The sequence below is a fragment of the Crinia signifera genome, chromosome 4 (genome assembly GCF_055691185.1).
Source record: "Crinia signifera chromosome 4, ASM5569118v1, whole genome shotgun sequence".
Lineage (NCBI taxonomy): Eukaryota > Metazoa > Chordata > Amphibia > Anura > Myobatrachidae > Crinia > Crinia signifera.
The window spans coordinates 306,921,638-306,932,568 of record NC_139220.1 but is presented as its reverse complement, the minus strand read 5'-3'; the positions used below and the strand labels follow the sequence as shown (position 1 = coordinate 306,932,568).

The 10,931-nt window shown below is 42.1% G+C and overlaps 1 pseudogene; it reads right to left on the bottom strand.

Annotated features, from left to right (window-relative positions):
* Positions 1-3,839: 3,839 nt before the first annotated feature.
* Positions 3,840-4,818, bottom strand: LOC146073321 (uncharacterized; annotated as a pseudogene).
* Positions 4,819-10,931: the final 6,113 nt, after the last annotated feature.

Genomic DNA, 10,931 nt, shown 5'->3' with positions numbered 1-10,931 from the left:
TCAGGTGTAGGCAGGCATAAATTCTCCGATCAATCGGATGATTACATCCGCACATTAAATAGACTTTCTCTATTCTTAGGTTTGCTCTCTTGTTATTTATAGTTTTTTTCCTTTAAGATGTGCCACAAATGATTAATTAAAACATATACTGTGTCAAATAGGTTGTACACACCTATAGGATGTCAGGGTAACATCTCACCAATCCGCTGCGAGATCTTCTGCATAGCGGGATGCTCATAGAACGCAGCAACTGTCAATATTTTTTGTGGACTGACAGTGATTAGCCGCGCCCACTGGCTGTGAGGTATTTAAGCAACTCCCGAGTTGGCCTGGAAAAAGCTGTAGCGAAGCACACGCCGGCTAGCGGTGTCGCTCACTGAACTCGCTCATATGACTAGGATTGCATTTTGATCTGTACCTTTTTATATCACATATACCCTTAGGGAGAGCCCCAGACTAGGAAAGCCACATTTCAAGTTCATTCATTATTGCCACGTGTTGGGGTTATATTGGGGTTGGGGGTTATATTACCTTGCGACACCAACAGGGTTATTCACAAAACAATTCCTACTTGTCATTATTTATACATAGTGGGAAGGATAACATCATAGGATACATGAGAATTCATACGCCTTGGTTATATAACCAGACTATTGAAAATTAAGCCTCCATATGCTATGATATGCTCATGTCAATTAATCCATCACTTAGTATGAATATACTAATTACCATGTAGGATGAGCCCTGACATTATGCACTTTAGGAGTTATTGATCTTTGCAGATAATAACTAGGAGGATACTCTTCTCTAGACTCATACTGCTATCCCCACTTTCTATGAACTTACAAATAATCATTTAGGTCGACAGATATGTAGACCTTTCTAGTATTGCGTTGCACAGTGTGTCCCTATCTGCATAATAGACGTGTTAGGCAGACGCTTTCTGTAGAGATACATTGTTGCAGTGTAATATAACACTTAACTGTTACACACTAGAAGACACAGTTTATGTGATTTATTTGATTCCTCTGGTCATATGTGGTACTTACCCATTAAAGCTATAAGACCTTCAATGTGTATACTATGCACTGGTGCTAATATACATACAGGTCGACACACGGTTTTACTGCTCTAGCGCTATTGATCACAGTGTATCTCTAAATAAACCTGTGAAACAGAGAACATTTGTGGAGATACTTTGCTGCAGTATAACAACCCCTAGGTCGACACACATGTTGACTGCTCTCATTTTTTACCACAGTGTATCCCTATCTGCACAAAAAAACTGCTAGAGCAGACAATCTTTGTGGAGATACACCGGTGCAGTGTAATACAACACTAAATTGCTATACACTAGGAGATATAATCTGTGTGATTCATTTGGATTTTTAGGCTATACGTGACACTTAATCCATTTAAGCATATAGGATCTTTTATGTGTATATCACTCACTGTGTTATTATACATTAACAAATTAATCATATAAGTCAACATGTATGTAGACCACTCCAGTACTGTTTATTACGGTGTATCCACATTGATACAATACATTTGGGAAGCAGAGTATCTCTGTGGAGGTACATCGGTGTAGTGCAAATTAACACTCAAATGCAACACTCTGCCAGATACAATCTGTGTGATACATGTGACCTCTCAAGCCACATGGTGTACCCAATCCACTGAATTTATTAGACCTTCTGCATGTATACCACTCATTGATTCCACTATACAATAAGAAACCCATTGTGGTTATACCCTACACCCCAATATTAAAGGCTTTACCTTATTAAGACACAGACAAACCAGACATTTGTTCAATTTATTTAATCAGTGTCAACGGGTACTACCTGTCAAACAGTGTATAGTAATACAGTCAATAAATTGTTCTGAGTTAGTGAGCCGCCGTTTTTTAAACATACCCCATTCATGTTGTTTTGTGTGTTTTTATATTTCGCTATTCTTAATTATGTCAATAAAAGTTCATTTTTATTTGTGTAAGTCCATTTACGTGCACCACGATGAGACATTCCTTTCTATCCTTTGTGGTAGCAAACCTCCAATCAGTAAAGGCCATAGGAATATAACGTTACACAGAAGGGGGTGTTTCGATCGCACAGGAAATTTTTATATAGATGGATATAGATACCTTCAAATCACCATAAAGTTCAATATCACAATTAGGTGTAAGGTGTGCTACCGCCAAGCACTAGAGGGGATACATACAAGAAACAACAGAGTGCTTTTTTTGCGGTGCACTAAGAAGAAAATTAATAGTAAAATGTAACTTTTAATAGGTATATGGTAAAAAACTACGTGAGCGCAGCGAGCCACCGATCCCGAAGCGTGGCGAGCGCACGCTGATACCTGTGAAGCCTGCGAGGGGACGCAGGGTCTGTGAAGGTATCAGCGTCCGCTCGCCATGCTTCGGGCTCGGTGGCTCGCTGTGCTCGCCACACTAATCTATTCTCAACTCCACGCCGACGTGGATAGCAGGGGAATGAAAAGGTCGGAGGACGCGCACCGCCGCCCCTCGCGGGCTCGCTGCGCTCACCACGGTTCGGGTTCGCGTCAATCGTGGGGGTGGCGGCCACAATGGGGGGCCATTATTTTTTACACACATGACGGGGCCATACCCAATGAGAAATGGCCCATATTGGCCCTTTTACCATTTTTTACTATGTTAAATGGACTCAGTTTCAATGTTAAAAAAATTTAACATTTAAGCCTATGGACACGATGGACCCGATTTCTCCATAGGCTTCAATGTTAAAATAATTTAACATTGAAGCCTATGGAGAAATCGGGTACATCGCGTGTGCGTTTTGGTATGCACCCGACGCGACCGACACGTGCTAGGAAACAAGTACCACAATTTCACTGTTTTTATATATTAATATTACCCTAAAGGCCCATACACGCTAGAAGTTCCCCACCGATGCCAACATTGGTGGTGGCCAGTATTTGTCGGGGGAGATGGGGCAGCCGGGCAAGTGCATACACACCTGCTGATGCTGCACACGATGGGGCCAATGGTGGGGGGAGCAGTGGTCATGCTGCGGAGGCAGCTAGACCATTGTTAATGAGGTCTCCCTTGTCCTGACATATTTGGATGAGGGAGCGGGTCGTTAACGATGTACGTGAGCATGCATCGTTAACGGTGTACAGCATATAAACAAGGCAATATTATTTACAATATCGCTCAGAAAGTCATCTAGTGTGTATGGGCCGTTAGGTCCACACAGGCAATATGACAACACATTTTTGGAACTTTTTCATACTTTTCCATCCAAGTGGACTGTGCTTGGGAGGAGAGAAGCGTGCCAAGTGGTAGCAGTACTGGGGCAAGGAACCTGGCTTATGACCCATACCCTTATAAAAGTATGAAGGCTATATCTATGTGCCTTGCTTATATTTGTATCACTTTATTGCATCTATTTGTCATTTTCTTTACATCATTACATTTTTTTTTATATTTCACTGATATATCCCTTTCATAAAAATACATTAAAAGTTATGTTTGGATCCATTTCAGTGACCCAAAAACTGATATTCTCTCCCGCGTGTGATATATACTGTACTAGTGTAATAGGGGTCAGTAGTAGTGCCCCCTTGTGGCTTTGAGAGAGGAAAATTATATTTAAAAATAATCAATTCTGTTACTTTAGGGGAGGGTTCACCTTACACATTGCTTATTACACTACACTGGTGCAGATGAACAGCTATCGATGTTTCCCATCTCCAGTCTTTAAATAGATTGATTTATATAAAACACTTGTTACATACAGAAGATGAAAATGTCCTTACTTGTAAAAATATTGATGTGATACAAGTAATCTAACTTAACAATATCCTGATACACTCAGGGCCTTAGTGTGACTCCTCATGTGATTAATAAGTGATAAATTTCTAGCAAAACACTTGTTACATTCAGAGCAAATAAATGATTAATCTCTTGTGTGAATCTTCTGATGTCTAAGAAGAGATATCCTCTGGGAAAAACACTTGCTGCATTCAGCGCATTGATATGGTTTCTCTCCTGTGTGACTCCTCTGATGTATAACAAGTTCATGCTTGTTAGTAAAACACTTGCTACATTCAGAGCAATTAAATGGTTTCTCTCCTGTGTGACTCCTCTGATGACTAGCAAGGTCGGACTTCTGGATAAAACACTTGCTACATTCAGAGCAATTAAATGGTTTCTCTCCTGTGTGAATCCTCTGATGTACAATAAGATTAGATTTATTGGAAAAACATGTGTTACATTCAGAACATATAAATGGTTTCTCTCCTGTGTGACTCCTCTGATGTCTAAGAAGATTTATCCTCCGGGAAAAAGACTTGCTGCATTCAGAGCATTGATAAGGTTTCTCTCCTGTGTGAATTCTCTGATGACTAACAAGGTCGTGCTTGCTGATAAAACACTTGTTGCATTCAGAGCAATTAAATGGTTTCTCTCCTGTATGAATCCTCTGATGTATAACAAGGTCGGACTTCTGGATAAAACACTTGCTGCATTCAGAGCAATTAAATGGTTTCTCTCCTGTGTGACTCCTCTGATGTCTGACAAGATGTGACTTCTGGGTAAAACACTTGCTACATTCAGAACATGTAAATGGTCGCTCTCCTGTGTGACTCCTCTGATGGATGAGAAGCTGGGATTTACAAGTAAAACGTTTGTCACACTCAGAGCACAGATGTGGTCTCTCTCCTGTCAGACTCATCATGTATTAACTGAGAAACAAATTACCTTCTGAAAGTTTCTCCTATCGAGAAAAGGAGAATAGCTTTCAAGAATCTTCAAGAGGAGTAGGAAGAAATGACGACTTGCTAGTGAAAGTCATGTTATTTATGTGCCCTGAAATAGAAAGTTTATTTTTTAAAAGGATGAAGATAATTATTTCTATTACATTAATAGTGTTACTTTATATAAGGAACATAATGTGTATTTATTTACATTAACAAATATGACAAGGTCATTTACCAGTGTTTTTATTTTTATGTATGTCACCAAATTGCTTTATCCCTGTTTCCAGTCATATGTGCAGCATGGAGACCTCTATCATCCTGCAGCAGATACTGATACTGAGTATAATACCCAGTCATATGTGCAGCATGGAGACCTCTATCATCCTGCAGCAGATACTGATACTGAGTATAATACCCAGTCATATGTGCAGCATGAAGACCTCTATCATCCTGCAGCAGATACTGATACTGAGTATAATACCCAGTCATATGTGCAGCATGGAGACCTCTATCATCCTGCAGCAGATACTGATACTGAGTATAATACCCAGTCATATGTGCAGCATGGAGAACTCTATCATCCTGCAGCAGATACTGATACTGAGTATAATACCCAGTCATATGTGCAGCATGGAGACCTATATCATCCTGCAGCGGTTACTGATACTGAGTATAATACTCAGTCATATGTGCAGCATGGAGACCTCTATCATCCTGCAGCAGATACTGATTCTGAGTATAATACCCAGTCACATGTGCAGCATGGAGACCTCTATCATCCTGCAGCAGTTACTTATACCGAGTATAATACCCAGTCATATGTGCAGCATGGAGACCTCTATCATCCTGCAGCAGATACTGATACCGAGTATAATACCCAGTCATATGTGCAGCATGGAGACCTCTATCATCCTGCAGCAGTTACTGATACCGAGTATAATACCCAGTCATATGTGCAGCATGGAGACCTCTATCATCCTGCAGCAGATACTGATACTGAGTATAATACCCAGTCATATGTGCAGCATGGAGACCTCTATCATCCTGCAGCAGATACGGAGTATAAGACCCAGTCATATGTGCAGCATGGAGACCTCTATCATCCTGCAGCAGATACTGATACTGAGTATAATACCCAGTCATATGTGCAGCATGGAGACCTATATCATCCTGCAGCGGTTACTGATACTGAGTATAATACTCAGTCATATGTGCAGCATGGAGACCTCTATCATCCTGCAGCCGATACTGATACTGAGTATAACACCCAGTCATATGTGCAGCATGGAGACCTCTATCATCCTGCAGCAGATACTGATACTGAGTATAATACCCAGTCATATGTGCAACATGGAGACCTATATCACCCTGCAGCAGATACTGATACTGAGTATAACACCCAGTCATATGTGCAGCATGGAGACCTCTATCATCCTGCAGCAGTTACTGATACTGAGTATAATACCCAGTCATATGTGCAGCATGGAGACCTCTATCATCCTGCAGCAATACTGATACTGAGTATAATACCCAGTCATATGTGCAGCATGGAGACCTCTATCATCCTGCAGCAGTTACTGATACTGAGTATAATACCCAGTCATATGTGCAGCATGGAGACCTCTATCATCCTGCAGCAGTTACTGATACCGAGTATAATACCCAGTCATATGTGCAGCATGGAGACCTCTATCATCCTGCAGCAGTTACTGATACTGAGTATAATACCCAGCCATATGTGCAGCATGGAGACCTCTATCATCCTGCAGCAGTTACTGATACCGAGTATAATACCCAGTCATATGAGCAGCATGGAGACCTCTATCATCCTGCAACTGATACTGAGTATAATACCCAGTCATATGTGCAGCATGGAGACCTCTATCATCCTGCAGCAGATACTGATACCGAGTATAATACCCAGACATATATGCAGCATGGAGACCTTTATCATCCTGCAGCAGTTACTGATACTGAGTATAATACCCAGTCATATGTGCAGCATGGAGACCTCTATCATCCTGCAGCAGTTACTGATACAGAGTATAATACCCAGTCACATGTGCAGCATGGAGACCTCTATCACCCTGCAGCAGATACTGATACCGAGTATAATACCCAGTCATATGTGCAGCATGGAGACCTCTATCATCCTGCAGCAGATACTGATACAGAGTATAATACCCAGTCTATGAATGTTTCCATAAGAATTATATATTCCCAATACTCTGTGCAGGTTAGACATAAAAACATAGAATGTGATGACAGATTTCAACCATGCCACCCATCTAGTCTGCACCTTCTTTAATATATTGTTACCTCAAACCCTAACCATAAGTATATGCAATGCATGTACTGTTCAAATGACTATACTATATTGGCCTCTATATTACTCATGTCCTGCATGGGGATGGTTACGGAGAGGAGTGTGAGCCAGGGCCAGATTAACCATGGGCCTGCTGTAGCTGCAGTTCCAGGCTCACTCTGCAAATTTTGTAGCTGAGGACCACGGCTTTCCAACAAGCCTGGGCCCACATCGCTAGCCCCATGGGAACCGGAGATACCGCCGGGCAAAACTGGAACATTTTCCGCATAGGATAACATGAGACCCACTAATTTCAACCATCACATTGTTCCGACAGCTGCCAGTTCCCCCCGGCATCACAGAAGCTTGAGGTTGATCTTCAAACCCAAATCGCTAGGCCTTCAACCTGATACCAGGCTGGTCCATATGGGTTAATTGGTTCAAGAGATATTGCGAGTAAACCGATTTTTTTTATTTCCAAAATGTTATTTCATGGCTGTTCATGTTCTTTGAGGGCAGATTTCTCTTGAACCAAATGTTTACCATGTTTATATGTAGTTTCATTAAATAAATATATTTATATATATATATATATATATATATATATATATATATATATATATATATATATGTGGCTAAGAGCCGGCACTCAACCAAACTGAGATGCAATGTGCCTTTGGGTGCCTTCTGCAATAATTGAGGTAGATAGGCGAAGAAGCAGCGTCACTCCAAAGGGCTTAAATCAAATAGTATTTATTTTGTCATATGGTCGACACGTCAAGGTCGACGTTTCAATGCAACAGCATTTTTCTCAAGACAACGTGTAACCAGGTACATTTAACAAGTAATGGGGAAAGATGAGGGGTACATATACTCACAGCTCCACATATGCGTCCGCCCGGCAGCCGGGTGTATTCAGACTCCCCCCACGTAGTGGGCGGTCGCCCTGATACTGACGTTATCATAGCCGCGCCCGTTGCTAGGAAACGCTCGGGACGCTAGATGCCGTCCCCGGCCGCCGGACCAAACGCTGCAATGAAATGCAATGTTAATCTTATAACCAAAACAGCACATTTGAATGATAAATACTTTAGAAACTGCAAAGGCATGCCACATATGAAATGCATGAATGAAATATGCAGTCCACGCAGAACGTCAATTAGTCCAACGACCGGAGTGGGTGTGTAATGATGTAGTCAATTACATGAAGACATTCCAATTTAACCGTTCATTAAGTCCATGGGGTCTGGTGGTATTTAATCTGTAAATCCATTTAGATTCTAGTTTAAGCAGAATACCGTCCCGATCGCCCCCACGTTTAAGAGGGGGAACATGGTCAATTAGAATAAACCTCATATCGTTAATGGAGTGGCCCGTTTCAAGCCAATGTCTGGCAATTGGTTGATCAGCAGATTTGGAACGTAGAGCATTGTTAATAGCAGAGCATTGTTAATAGCTTTTAATGTAGACTTCTGTGGAGTAATGACGCGGCACTCCAAACTTGTAAATTTCCAATTTCTTTATTGAGACAAACAGCAACGTTTCAATGCAGGTGCATTTTCATCAGCCTGATGAAAATGCACCTGCATTGAAACGTTGCTGTTTGTCTCAATAAAGAAATTGGAAATTTACAAGTTTGGAGTGCCGCGTCATTACCCCACAGAAGTCTATAGTCTTGGCGATGGGCTGCAAGCTTAAATGCATTGATCAATTCATGAACTAAAACCCCATTATTTATTTATTGATTATTTGAATGTTAAGGTGAGTTAGTTTGTTGTAGTGAGTGCTGGGCCCCCTGTGTTTGTATATATATATATATATATATATATATATATATATATATATATATATATACAGGAAACTCCCCAAGTGGGGAAAACAGCACTCACCAGACTTTAGTTTAGTGTTACTTAGGTTCAAAGTCCCGATGGTTTAATAATGTACAAGCTTACCGATGTTTCGGTCCCTCAGGACCATTCTCAAGGCAGCAGGTTACAGTCAGATATCAACAACAGCAATAGATGAGCGTTGTGACCCGCACCAGACAATCAGGGGCTGAGGCTGAGTATCACATATGATTTGTGCCCCTATCGTTGTCACAGCGTTACCCCCCTTGAGATACTATGTCACCGCTATATGAGCGGATCGGCGGGGCACCATAGTACAGCACTGGCCACTGGCTGATCGCAATTTACACAGCGATCAGCGCTGCATACATCGCGGCCGCGCACTTCCAGTTTACCCGGAAGTGACGTCATGCGCTCCAGCAGTTGGAGCGCAATTAGGCGCAATTAGGTGGTGGGAGGTAACACTCCCCTATATAAGCAGGACCCGGGGCAACGCTCACCTGTCCCTGTTCCACATCTATTGTTGTTGTTGATATCTGACTGTAACCTGCTGCCTTGAGAATGGTCCTGAGGGACCGAAACGTCGGTAAGCTTGTACATTATTAAACCATCGGGACTTTGAACCTAAGTAACACTATACTAAAGTCTGGTGAGTGCTGTTTTCCCCACTTGGGGAGTTTCCTGTATACATATAGCTCTGTCCTCCTGAACTCAGCTACATATATGGCACCCCAGCGGCTACCTTGTATGAGGGTGAGAGTGCAGGTCTTTTGTGCATATATATATATATATATATATATATATATATATATATATTGTATGTTTGGTGGTACTAGCGCTGGCTTATCCTTAAAAGTCTGTCTCCAAAAGAACACAGTCCTGTGTTTAATTTGCACAGTCCCTCGCTTCTTGGGCGGCTACTCCTCTCCTGTTGGTTCCTGTTCTTGGAAACCGTTTTTTTAAATCTAAAAATACAAGAGGTGAGAAGAGCGCCTCCTAGTGCAGTATCTCGAGTGTAATGATGTCCCTTCACCACAAGTTGACAAACGGCACCCCACAGGTATATTAGTACCGTTTGCAGTGGTATCCCACCACTGTTAACTGAGCTTGATATGTTTATACAGTGGCCACCCAGGTATAGTTTTTCATTCACAGCGATTCTCCCTGAAAACTCTTCATCAGGACCCCGCACCGGGGTAGTAGGATAGATGGGAAGAACAGAGAGCACAATAGTGTAATATTGCAAACGCAGTTTATTGTCAACGCAAATAATGACAAATATAATGCGTACAATGTAATAAAATAAATGACGCTTATCTGATGCTGTTTCCACGGCAACTCAGGTGGGCGTCCAAGGCAGTTAGAGTGGTCCCTCAACGCGTTTCATCCGTGCTTTTTGACAGCTTGGACTTCTTCAGGAGTGTAGCTATAATGGGCCTCTAATCCCCCTTATATACCACTGTCTATTAACTAAGCTTCCCGCTTTTTCCCGGAGTCACTTCCGGTTTCCGGACTATTGGAACGCAAAGTGACGTCACTTCCTGGAGTCCGTGACACGCATGAGACTCCCGGTATTGTATACCCTTATTTTCAAGAGTTAGAGGAGCGGGAGTCTTCCTTTGAAGATTCCCGTGCTAGTTACTTGCGGATCTAGCTTTGCCGCTTGTAATCTAGCTGCGTTGTCCCTCTCGGGTGTCTGGTCTAATAACCGGCTGCCCGTGACACGCACAGGGCTTCCGCATCGCTCTGAGACCGGAATTTAAGATGACTACTTCCGGTCTCTGGCTCCATGTTTATCTGTATCACCATGGTAACCACTCTCACTGGCTACCATTGTAGGATATCGTACAACAACGCACTGGGACTATATACACAGAATAAATAAAAGATAGAGATATGGAACAGAGTGGCCTTAAGGCACCGGGCGGGCATGCGGGATCCCAAGCTGCAGACTTTATTGGTCACAGTGCCAGTCCGCAGTTGGATTGCTCCGCTGTCCCCCTATACCTATTGGCCTATAGTAAAAATATATA